The sequence below is a fragment of the Canis lupus genome, chromosome 13, assembly GCF_048164855.1.
Source record: "Canis lupus baileyi chromosome 13, mCanLup2.hap1, whole genome shotgun sequence".
Classification (NCBI taxonomy): Eukaryota; Metazoa; Chordata; class Mammalia; order Carnivora; family Canidae; genus Canis; species Canis lupus.
The window spans coordinates 55,033,966-55,046,606 of NC_132850.1; the positions used below are offsets into that span (position 1 = coordinate 55,033,966).

Genomic DNA, 12,641 nt, shown 5'->3' on the forward strand with positions numbered 1-12,641 from the left:
CCACTTATTTCTAGACATAATTCATGTATAGAACCCCAAAATTAACAAATGTCATTTTGTTTGTTTTTTTTCCTAACATACTATGTGCTATGTTCTAATGTTAAATTGTTTAAAATTTAATAAGATAATGTGAAACCAACTCTCCCTTTTAAAAATCTTATCCTGAAATTCCTTTCTAAAACAATAATATCTATATTTTCAATTAAAAAAAACTGAAAAACCCTATTGAATTTTTAGTTAACATTCCTTCAAAGTAAATTCTGTTATGTTTATTATGAAAAATGTAAGTTCCAATGACTATTATTTTATCAATTTGTTAAAACTATTTTTAAATATAAGAACATATTATAATACATTATAAAGTACTGTTACTAAGGTTCAATAAAACTAATGAGTTTTTCTTAATATTAGACTTCACTGTTGGCAATATTGCTTAGTTATAAATAAATTGCCATTCAAATCCTGAAATGATTGTAAGATAACTGAACGAAATTCTTAAAACCCACAGCTCCTAAACTGCGTTTGAGGCACCCTGGAGTGTCATAGTGAAGTCATGGAGGTGACATGGAATATTTTGTTGAATGTAGAAACACTCAACATCTCTTGGACACCATCTGAGCTACTAGATCAAGGTAGTTCACAGTTTCAATGTTAGATCATGTGCATTGCTCTCAGTGATGTTATATACTTATGAATCTGGGTTTTCTTTTCTTTTTTTTAAGTCAAATACTATTAGAAAATCAGAACAAGAATTGAGGTGGCAAAATCAATGATATTTCAATGATTGAGAAGTTTTGTGGTACTCAACTGGGCCCATACAACCTGTTAATAAGTAGTTGTAATTTTGAAGAATGAAATAAAATATTATTTTTAAATTTATATATTGTGGGGACATCTGGTAGCTCAGTGGTTGTCTGCCTGCCTTCAGCTCAGGGTGTGATGCCGAGGGCCAGGATGAATCTCACACTGGGCTCCTTGCAGGGAGCCTGCTTCTCCCTCTGCCTGTGTCTTTGCCTCTCCATCTCTCACGAATAAATAAAATCTTTAAAAAAGTTTATATGTTGTGTTTTTGTATATGACTATAAAAGTTTTGGATTTTTTTTTTTACTGGAAGTAGGATTTATTGATGGGCATAGATAGGCAGGGGCAGTGCCAAGATTCTCATGAGTCCAGAGCTGGCCATTCATCCAGTGGGCCATAATTATGGATATATTTGACCCTACAGCCATCTGAGATGAACAGTTTTTCAGTCGCCACGTCTTCAAATTCATGGGCATTGAACTCGGTAAAGCCCCATTTCTTAGAAATGTGGATCTTCTGGTGGTCAAGGAACTTGGACTTGGCCCTGCATAGGGCCTCGATCACATGCACCTTGTTCTGCACTTGATAGAGATGGATATGACGATTTGGCCAATGTGGACCCTGGCTACTGTGCCCTAGGGCTTTCCAAAGGCACCCTGCTACCTGTCTGGATCCTGTCAGCTCCAGCACAGGACAACACCCTATTGCTATGGATGCCGTGGAAGGGGTAGAGCTGCACTCTGGTGTGAAAAGCATCTTTGCCACAGCTTTTCACTATGGACTTGTTGGCACAAATAAGGTCAGCCTCCAGGGCTTCAGGGGAGAGCTGCTTCTATTCATCTGAGACCATGTGGCCAAAGTGGAAACTCATCCACTTTTGCCTTCTTCCACCCTAGGTCAAAGATGCAGATCTTGGTATAAGGGACCCCTCTACAGAAGCAAGACTTTGGATAGGGCTTGTTCTTACAATACAGTTTAACACGGGGTGGAGGGTGGCCGATGACGACACAAAGACCTTCAGTGGTCTTTGGACACCAAAGGAAAAGAGTCTAAATTTTTGGAATATTACAGCTTACTGTCTTGTGTAGACCCAGCTACTTAATAAGTAAAACTGTTGAGGATTTCTTTTGGCCTTGAAACACCATGAAAATTTTCTGTTACTGTAACAGAGAACTGGTGGAGCCAGGTTATTTGTTTTCCATGTTTTCTTTTGTTATTTGCTGAAATTCAAAGGTTTTTTTTCCCATATTTTTCCCAGTTTTATTGAGAAATAATTGACATATTGCTGTGTAAGTTTAAGGTATATGGCATAATGGTTTGAATTACACATGTTGCAAAATGATTACCATAATGTTTCGTTGGCATTCGTCATCTCATACAGACCTAATGAAAATAAAAGAAAAAAGGAAATAAATTGTCCTCGTGGTGAGAACGTTTAAGATCTCTCCCTTAACGATTTTCACATATATCATACAGCAGGGTAAACTATAGTCATCATGTCATACATTACATCCCTTGCACTCATTTATCTTTTTTTTTTTGCACTCATTTATCTTTAAATGGAAGTTTGTACCTTGTGATCACTTTTCTCAAGTTTTAATTTTTATAACTCTAGAGAACATTATTTATAGAAAAATGATGTGAAGAAGCTCTTGATGCTATAAAAATTATTTATGAAAATGAATTTGTGGTCATGGTCCTAACCACCTTCGATTTATTTATTACCAACAGAACTTGGAAGCAATATTCAGTTTGAATTTGTAACAATAGATTATCAAAAAAAGTGAGTTTTCAGTTTCAGAAAAAGCTTTGAAACATAGTTTTCAAACTCTTTGGATTTGACAAGACCCAATTGAATTCTGCCAAGGCACTCTTTTTCCTAATTTTTTAGGTTCTTGTGTATTTGCAGAGAAATCTAATCCTTATGTTACTGATTCATTTACACTTAACTCATCAAAATGTTTGGTGAATCCATTTGATATCCAAAGAGCTTTATGAGAAGTTACATTTGGAAATTCTGACATTTTATAAATAATTCTTGAACTTCATTTCTTTAAACCAGAAAGCCCTTTAAAAAAAAAAAAAAAAAGCACACTTTTTTTTTTTTTTTAGAACTAGAACCTCAAAGTTAACTTTAATTTGGTACACTTCTGAATCCCAGTAGGAGTAAACTTAGGGAAACATTTTTGAGTATTTCACTGTAGTGGATTTGGGTTTTCCCTAGTGGAATATTATTTCAGTAATTAAAAATCTGAGTAATAGTCAAATATTTCATGTGTGTTGTCTTTTAATGGAAATGCTCTCACTCTGAGGATGAAAAATTGCATTTAAGTCATTTTGAAAACTCTCTTAGTGGACAAATTTAACATAATAAGCCATAATGGCTAATTGGTTATCTTATTTTTCATTGGCAAAAACTTCAAAACCAACAAAATAGACTGTGTCATAGTATTTTAAGTGTGATAAATGTTGTCTATGACCTCAAGAATGTGTCCTAAAGCAAGCAACGGTTAACATGTTAAAAAACAAAAACTTTTAAAAATGCATTAGATCATGTCTGCAAAAGAGAAATGTTTGTTAATAACACTGTGTTATTTGGCCTAACTTTTTAATGTCCTAAACATAAGGCATTAATGAAACAAGATTACGCTCTAAGCAAATACTAAATGTGAGTAATCTTATTTCTATTCAGCAATCAACTTATTAAAACACAATGTGTGGTTCCCTTAGATACACAAAACAATGTAGTATCATCAGGACATTTATTAGGTTAAACCATGTGAGGTTGCCATTTTTACATTAAAAACTGGTCAAATACAGGCAATTTCACATGGCTGAGCCTGTATCTGGTCATAAACAAATCAGTATGGAAAGTATTGTTTCTAGAATTTCTCTATGAGGAGGATCGAATATATATATTTTAGAGACTCTGTTTATATTATTATATTTTTCTAATCCAAATATTTTCTTAATCTGGAAATGGACTTCAATTTTGGTAGTTCTTCAAGTATGTCAGTCAATGCAGCCAGGTTCCATGGCTTTAACCCCTAAATCTCAGTGCGTTAAAAAATAATAAAGTTAACTTTCATTCATGTTCTCTGTCTGCCCTGTGTCTATTGCCTTCATTCCAGGATCCATGCTGATGGGATTCTGATAGTCATGGAAGCAGAGAGAAAAGCGGACATGATGGAGACAGGCTGGCTCATAAAGCTTCCATCGGAAAGTCAGACAGTTCACTCCTGCTCACATTTCACTGGCTGAAGCAAATTAAATGACAACATCTATGGAAGTGAAGAAGCACAATGCTGCCAGGTGCCCCAGGAATGAGAGAACAGAATATTGGTAAACAGTTTTAATGACTCCAATACGGACACTTTAAATTAGAATTCTCATACATGAACGATCTACCTCAGAATGCGAACTTTTAGTAAGGCCTACTGTTACTCCAAGTACAACTAATGAAGGATCTGTAAATATTAATAAAAAATGAACGTTGGAGACACTAAACTTTATTATTCATATAATTTAGCAAAGACAGTAAAAAGTACTGTGTAGGATGGGGAAAAGAATATTTGTGCCATTATCTTTTTTGGAAGAACTCTCTTGTCTGGGTTTAAATTAGATTAGCACTTACTGAAGTAAGACTGAGTCATATAAACCAATGGATGTGATCTGAACCAGAGATGATGATTCTATAGAGAACCAAATAGACTGTTGACTATGACTTGCCGTTGTGTCTACCTCAGTCAACAGGCTAACATTGATTCAACTGAGACCAAAGGAGAAATGATAATCAAGCTCATTATTTGATTTTTAACTTTTGAGGGTTTATTGGATGTTTAGGGAGACACATTCTCATGCACATTTGCCTTTCCCTTCTTTTTTCTTTCTTCTTTTTCTTTCTTTTTTTTTTTTTTCCTTCTGTCACTGTATGATCTTAGGATAGCATGCTGCATAGCCAAGGCCTGGAATAACAGACACCATCACAAAATTTCCCATTTTGTTTTGTAAGGAAGCAAGTTGTATATGCAAGATGGTAAAACAATTCCCATGCTAATAGGAGCAAATCACTTAAAGAAATAATCTTCTTAAAAAAAAGGAATTTTCTCATGTATGAGACAAAATAATTTCACAAAAATATATAAATAATAAAAAGAAAAGTTAATTAGCACAAATTGGACAGTGTTTCAGAAGTAAAGATTCAAACAAAAGACATTTTGTTAAGTTTCTTTATGTTAACCAGTTAACCAACTTCAATAATTTTGAAGTAACTATTAATGACATACTTAAGAATCTTGTAAGCATCAATATTGTGTCTACTTATAAGCACCAACCTTCTAGCTTTTTAAGTATATTGCTTCCAAACTCATTTTAGTTTCTTGATTCAGAATGTTAGATCAAACACAGTGGTAGTATCACTAACTGCTCCCAGTGTAGTTATAAAAGGACAAAAGGGCTAAACCCATGATAAACTCAAGGCACTGCAGGTCATTTCCTCTAGCATATAGCTTCTCTTTGCTTGATTTAAAAGACATCTGATATTGCTATAGGGCGGAAAGTTGACTCATTAGAAAGGAATGTGAATGTCTTACTTAGAGACCTCCTTGCTGCCATGACAGATTATGTTAGTCCAGCAAGCAACAGGGAAAACATAGCTTTAGTGAACCTGTATGTGAATGATCTAACTGGTTTTATTCATTCTGTTCTGACCACTTTCAGTTTTCTTTTTAAATGTAGCTCCTCTGTATTCAAGGAAGAGGAAACATTATGGCAACATCATACAACATTAAGGATTCAAATACCAGACATTAAATTTAAAATATTATAGTAAATACATTGTTAATGTAAATAAAATGTCATATTATAATATAAAAGAGCCAATGTTGTTTCTCATAGAAGCACTTTCTTTAATTAGCCATAATTTATTGATGGCTGGTGTTTGACATTTTGCAATAAAAGTTTTAATCATTTTTAAACACCATGCTATTCTCCATGATTGAGTTTCTTCCTGCTGGATAGGCCCAGAAATATTTTTATATTCTCTATTTCTTTTTAACTTTTTTCTTGGCATCTACTTTTGCATCATCCCGTTCTCCACATGGTAAGTCCTTGCCTATGAGGCAGGGCTCAAATATTCTGATACTATCTTTTCTAGATCCTCCACATAATATATATCCTTATCCACACTGTTTTATTGAGTTCACTCTTGGATTTGTGGCTACCATGGCATGACTGTCTGGAGATACTGTTTCACTTCAAAGCCCTAAATCAACCTCATTCTCATCTGATGCCTCCAAGATCCAATGTTCACACTCCCACCAAGCAAGAGATCAAATAAATGATTTTACCATTCTTTCTTTCTTTCTTTCTTTCTTTCTTTCTTTCTTTCTTTCTTTCTTTCTTTCTTTCTTTCTTTCTCTTTCTTTCTTTCTTTCTTTCTCTTCTTTCTTTCTTTCTTTCTTTCTTTCTTTCTTTCTTTCTTTCTTTCTCTCTTCTTTCTTTCTTTCTTTCTTTCTTTCTTTCTTTCTTTCTTCTTTCGTCTTTTCTTCTTTCTTCTTTTTTTTCACATTGACACCCCTTTAAATGTTTTTAATAAGCCTAAAGTGCCAACATCATCTTGGCCAACTTTTCCACATTTATCTGTGGAATTACCTGTAATTCCATCTATTATTCAGCAAACCTCCAAAAAGTTATTCTTTTCTTTTCTTTTAAGATTTTATTTATTTATTTGACAGAGATTGAGAGAAAGAGATCAAAGGCATGGGAAAGGCAGAGGTAGATGGAAAAGCAGGCTCCCCACTGAGCAGGGAGCTGGATGCAGGGCTCCATCTAAGGATTCTGATATCATGATCTGAGCTGAAAGCAGAAGCTCAACTGACTGAGCCCCCCAGGTGCCCCTAAAACGTTATTTTTTTTTTCATATTTTATACTTTATGGTTTCTAAACATTGCTTAACTAAATTAAAAGTGGAATTTAGTAAGCTATTTGAAAAGAAATGATCTAATATTTGAAAATTCTTTTCTATAGGTCTTTATCAAGTAGACAAATATTTCATATTTCTGTGGATTCATGGTTTATTCCTTACAAGTACTTTTCTTTTACCATAAGTACATTTTAATATTAAGAAAAATGTTTATTATTAGATAAGATGAAAAAAATTAGATTTTACGCACTTGTTTTGGTTTCTACTTTTCTATACACATTTACCCTCTTTAACATAGAGCTTTCTACTTTAAGGAAAAGTTTTGGTGTGATTTAATGTTGTCTGTTAATTCCTTATGTTCAATGCTTGATAGGAAGAGACTTAAGGACCCCAATCCACAGAATACCATGGAGCCATCTCTCTTGCATGTATACCTGGAAACATCCTGAGATTTTTTTTTTTGTACTTTTCTCAATAACCCGTAACCCCCAAATCTCTGCCTACACCATAGACAGTGATTCTTCACAACAGAGGTAAGTTTATTATTTTCATGGGCTTCAGCAGAGTGATATATACAGCTCATAGTAGAAGAAACTCTAATTCTAGGGATAAATTTAATTGGAACCAAGATAAGCAATGTGTTTCTAAAAGAAGTTTCATTTAAAAGATGAAATTGAGTTAGAGAAATAAATATTTATAAAACATTATGGTGCAGACTTTCTAACAGACGTAAATATATTTTTATTTTTAATTAATTAATTTATTTTATTTATTTATTTTTTTACCTTCCAGTTTTACAGGATGTCTTTTCTTTGGTTTAATTCAGTATCTTAAATAAATGTATGTTGACTTTAAGCAGTAAGTCACAAAGCTGTTTGCCAGTACTATTTTCAGATTGCATTTGAACTCCCTCCATCTTTATGTTAAACTTCATTCCAATACACAGGCAAGACATGATCGATATAAAATTTAAGAAGAAACAAAGAAGGTTCTGTCCATAGTTACAAATGATATTGTTGCAAAACCACTCCCCTGGCACTGAGTGACGAGTGCTACCCAGATAAGGAGTTGTGAACACCAATGGGCATCATTTAGACAGCAATCCTGGGAACTAGAGCAGCACTTCAGATGCTCAAACATTCTTTAAGGGAAGATAATTGATAGTAAGTCACATACAAGCAATTTACTACTAAAAGAAAATAAAATAGTTTGAGAATCTTTTATATCTCTTTCCTTTGGAAGCAGAAAATATTTTATTCACTTAACAATAGGAGGAATTGTAATAAGAATAAAAAATGGAAGAGGAGATAACATGGCAGCCCACAAGATGAGATTAGCAGTTTGGTGTCTAATTAACTATCTGAATGAAAAACCAAGCTTTACATTGTTGAAATTGACTTGGTTGACTTTCCTACCAAGAACAACCACAAAGTCAGTTGTTAACAAAAAACAGTAAGTAAAGATGGTGTTATTCAGACATTGAGATTTAGAAGACTTAGGCTTGAGTAGTTTAATGCTCTGACAACTTCCCACATATTAATGGAACTTAAATTCATGATCATTTTAGACTATCACAGATGAGTGATATGGACCAGATTGTGCACCCCACAATTCATATGTTGAAAGCCCTAAGCTCCAATGTGATTATATTTGGAGATAGGACCCATGGGAGGTAATTAGGGTTAAATGAGGTCATCAAGGTAAGAGTCTAATTTGATAGGATTAATGTCCTTATCAGAAGAGACACCAAAGCTCCCTCTTTTTCTATTGTCCACATGAAGACACAGCAAAAAGGAGACCACCTGCAAGCCAAGACAGAGCTCTCACCAACAATCAAATTGGCTGGCACCTTGATCTTGGACTTCCCAGTCTCCAAAGATGTGAGAAATAAATGTCTGTTGTTTAAGCCAGCCAGTCAGTCTATACTATTTCATGATGGCAGCCTGAGCAGATTAAAGCATTGGAACTAGAGCATTCAACGGAATGTTGAAGACAAAGGAATTTGTAAGAATTGGTGATCAAGATTTTATTCCTTTCCTTACTGAACAGTAATACATGCTGTTACCTCTTGTTCTTACTGGAAGGGTATGGACTATCATCATTGTTTCTTCAATAGTTCTAAAGATAACTAAGTGAATAGGTTTTGAAAATTTCAGGTTTCAAGGTAAACACAAACCTTAACATGCAATGCTTTTCTTATTTCACAGCCTTTAAATTTATTCAATTTGTTTATATTCAGAAGAAAAACTGCCACTAAATTCTGAGTCCGAACCATCAGGGTAGGACTTGCCACCTTGCCATTTTTTGTTGACCAGTTTTATTCATATATTGGGATTTCAAGAGTAAATTAACTTCTTTTCCATGAAGTTAGTCATGGCCCATGTTGGCACATCTTCAATAAGAACTTTTTATGAGGGCGTAGGTCAGATAAGTACCAGAAAGCAATTCAATATGCAAGAATTTATTTTTCAATTGTAGATATATTCTATTTATCATGCACTATTAGCAGTAAGTTCCTCAAAGAAATAGAAAGAACAGCATTGCTGACAAGTGTTGTTGGGTTAAAAGTCCATTAATGAGCGTCCCTTACAAAATAGCTTCTTTCAACTTGATCAACCATGTCTCTTGTCATGATTTAAACATGGTTCTTTAAATCTTAAAATAAAAACTGAGAGGTATAGTATAAATCATTGCAATGCAAGTTCCCTTAAATTGCGTATGATTGGTTACAAAAAATACATAATTATTCCCTCTGCGTTAGAGAATCCTAGAGTTCCTTTCACTTTCCTTTTATATTCTATTTCTTCCTTTGACAGGTGTCCAGTAAGGCAACGACATACGAATTATCCTGTGTGGACAAAGAATTCTTCTAGGCAAGAAAGAGAGACAAAGACGAAGATGATGTTATAGACTAGAACTGTGTTTTAGAAAAAGAGAAAAAGAAGTGTTTTCATTTCGCTGTAATTTGACCTCACGCATTCTGTCTTTGGTATGTGTGGAACTGCACCATCTATGAATTCTATTTACCTGGCACTAAGATAAGCACTTTGCACGAATTCTTTTCTTATTTTTCACAGATGTTATTAGGTCGATAGTAGTATTGCCACAATATTAAAGATACAGAATTGAGACTCAGAATTAGTTACGTAACTTTTTCTCAGTAACACTGCTGAATAATGGTGGTGGCACAGTTAAATGTGAAGTCTGTCCAGGCGAAATGCCAGTGTTAACTTGCTTCTTTTATATGGACTCTGCGTAGAAATTGGCCTCTTTACCAATATCAGCCTAATATTAGCAAACTTTCTGTGACCAGATAGGCAGGTCTTTGGAGAGGTGACAAAATACACACGTGGGAAAACGCACTGGAAATCAAATTAACAGAACGTGAAAACAAATTTACCTTCTCATTTATGCTGCCATTTGCATTTCAATGATTTCTAGTATTCTTTTCCCCAGATGCTGACAGCATCGGCAGACAACTTAGATAGGAGAGCAGACCTACCAACTTGGGTAGGAACTGATTCGGCTCTGGGCGATAGATGCCTGAAAATCTGGTAGGCAAGTTGTCAGCAGGGCTCTGACATAAAGGAGTCGACTTCCCGGTAGATGGCAGCAGAAGCAAAACACGTGCAGTCTGGATGCAGAATCTGGGTCATTGGGCAAAATCAGAATCAGAAAAACTCATGGGCGAGTAGCAGATCCAAAAGCAAAAGAGCATGAGATTCAGGACATTAGTCTCCAGATAATGTGACTGTTATTAGTAGAAGAGGGAACAAGATCTAAGAGGAAAATGGGGTGCTAAGTGTTTACCAGCACAGAGACTGTGTTGACCCAATGTAGGCAGAAAAAGGGATTTGAGTTTGGGGATCTCCATAGTTACCAAAGCTTGACGTGTAGAGGCTGATAAGCAGCACACGTGACTAGAAACAAGGCCAAAGAATAAAAAATGATAGGGATGCCTGGGTGGCTCAGTGGTAGATCCAGGGTCATGGGATCAAGTTCCACATCAGGGTCCCTGCAGGGAAGCTGATAAATAATGTTATAAATAAATAAAATTTTTTAAAATAATAAAAAATTAGAGCCGAATAAATAAGCCTAGCCATAGCAAAAACCAAGTGGTAACTGGATACCGAAATGAGCCTTTTATCATCAAGCAAAATCCATGGATTTCTTTAATTTTCCTGTTGATTCATTGCCATTTCCTCCCACCACTCTAATCAAGAGCATTTTTACATGGAGACCATAACTAAAAATTGGAGTTTTTCTTCAGTTCCTCTCTACTTGTATAGCTCAATACTGTTCCTTCCATCGTTCATCCTTTTTTCCTTCCTTTACTTTGAATCTCTCTATTACCACTCTTCTCCCTTTGTAGCAGGCTCTTAGGAAGTTTGTCATCTTGCATGACAGCATCACTTCTCATGGCAGCAGGAATTTTGAGCAGTGGCTGGATGGTCCAGGAGGTTTCACCATAGCTGTCAGTTGGTGAAAAAAGATAGATGCAGTCCTCTCTTCTTTGGTCTATTACCATGTTCTGATTCCATGGTAACGGAATGGGGGTGTAGCTGTTACTCAGTGATGACTCTTTTTATTAAATGTCAGGATTCTTAGAGCATCAGGAGATGAACCATTAACCTACATTATATCTCAAAGAACAAAAAATTACCCACGTGTTGAGGAAGTTCCCAGCAAGATTCAACTCTATCTCCCTGTAATTTGCTATTTTGGGTGTTGGGTAGAAAAGCTTAAAAACAAGGAAGAAACAAGAAAGATAAACATTCCTTTCTCCATTGATTCAATATTTTTCTGCTTCCATTTTAAAGATTCTGTTAACTACTTCAGAATGAATAATCTATGATTGAGAAATCAAATGATAGTGATCCAATCATAGTAAGGCATATGCAAAGTGTATTGCAGTGTGTAAAGCCTTACACTGCTGATGTATACATTTACAACCATGACTGTGAATTTTATCAATATCAATGATATTGAGGAAGTCCAGGCCCTTGATTTCCACATTTTCTTTAGGATTAGCATATTTTTTAAGGAGCTCCAAATTTTCATATCGCATCCTCGGCATAGATATTACATTTCAAATGTAGTACTTTGATGCTTCCAAACAGTTTTTAAATATTTAGCTATAAATATATGAGTAAACCTAAATATAATTACTCATTTGAGAAATTAATGACAAACATGTATCTGTCCTCTTCAATCAAATTCAGTCTTTAATTTCTTTTTAACTGTTTCCTCTCCTGAAACAGTAGAGTACCCAGAACCTTGAATTCTACAGTTTAATATTTACAAAAATTTGTTTTTCATTGATATGTACACAGTCTGGTTGAGGTGACCAATTTTAAGTCTAATAAATATAGTAAAGTTTCTCATACATTACAACAGGGATCAACAAACTTTTTCTATAAAGAACCAAATAGTAAATATTTCAGCTTTAGGGGACATATGACTTCTGTTATTACTGCGTAGCTCTTCCATTGTAGCAGAAAAGCAGCCCTTGACAATAAGCAAAAGCATGAGTGTGCATGTTCCAAGAAATCTTTATTTACCAATTAAGTAGCAGGATGGGTTTGGTCCACAGACTGTAGTTTCTGACCTCTGCTTTAACCTTAAATCATTTCCCCAAACTTTGTAGGAAGTTGATATATAACTTATATTATTATATGGAATAGTTGTGCATGTATGTACTCATGACATCTTACCAAGATCATGTAGGTATTTGCGGGCATCTGACCCATTTTTCTCTTCTGGTTTTATCGATAATAATATTTGGTCTGATGGCATAGTTAAATAAGAAGAACACAAAACAAAGCAAAACTATCTGCAATAACCATTTTTTCCTTCGTACTATTCTCTCTAAAAAGTCTTACAGAAAACCAATGCCATTTGTAGAATTGTGAAGTGT

General features: G+C 34.7%; 2 long non-coding RNA genes and 1 pseudogene across 4 annotated transcripts; 1 reads left to right on the forward strand and 2 right to left on the reverse strand.

Moving 5' to 3' along the window:
* Positions 1-1,161: 1,161 nt before the first annotated feature.
* On the reverse strand, positions 1,162-1,946 carry LOC140602298 (large ribosomal subunit protein uL16-like; annotated as a pseudogene).
* Positions 1,947-4,649: 2,703 nt separating this feature from the next.
* On the reverse strand, positions 4,650-11,442 carry LOC140603132 (uncharacterized). 3 transcript variants are annotated; one of them, XR_012006173.1, is made up of 4 exons: positions 10,855-11,265; positions 10,605-10,750; positions 10,125-10,371; positions 4,650-4,766 (listed from the first exon to the last, which is right to left on the reverse strand). It is a non-coding gene; the product is annotated as an uncharacterized lncRNA (long non-coding RNA). The 3 variants fall into 3 exon arrangements; XR_012006171.1 differs by lacking the exon at positions 4,650-4,766 and having other exon boundaries at positions 9,170-10,371; XR_012006172.1 differs by lacking the exons at positions 4,650-4,766; positions 10,605-10,750 and having other exon boundaries at positions 9,170-10,371; positions 10,855-11,442.
* LOC140603133 (uncharacterized) lies at positions 8,739-9,862 on the forward strand. The gene is made up of 2 exons (XR_012006174.1): positions 8,739-8,888; positions 9,541-9,862. It is a non-coding gene; the product is annotated as an uncharacterized lncRNA (long non-coding RNA).
* Positions 11,443-12,641: the final 1,199 nt, after the last annotated feature.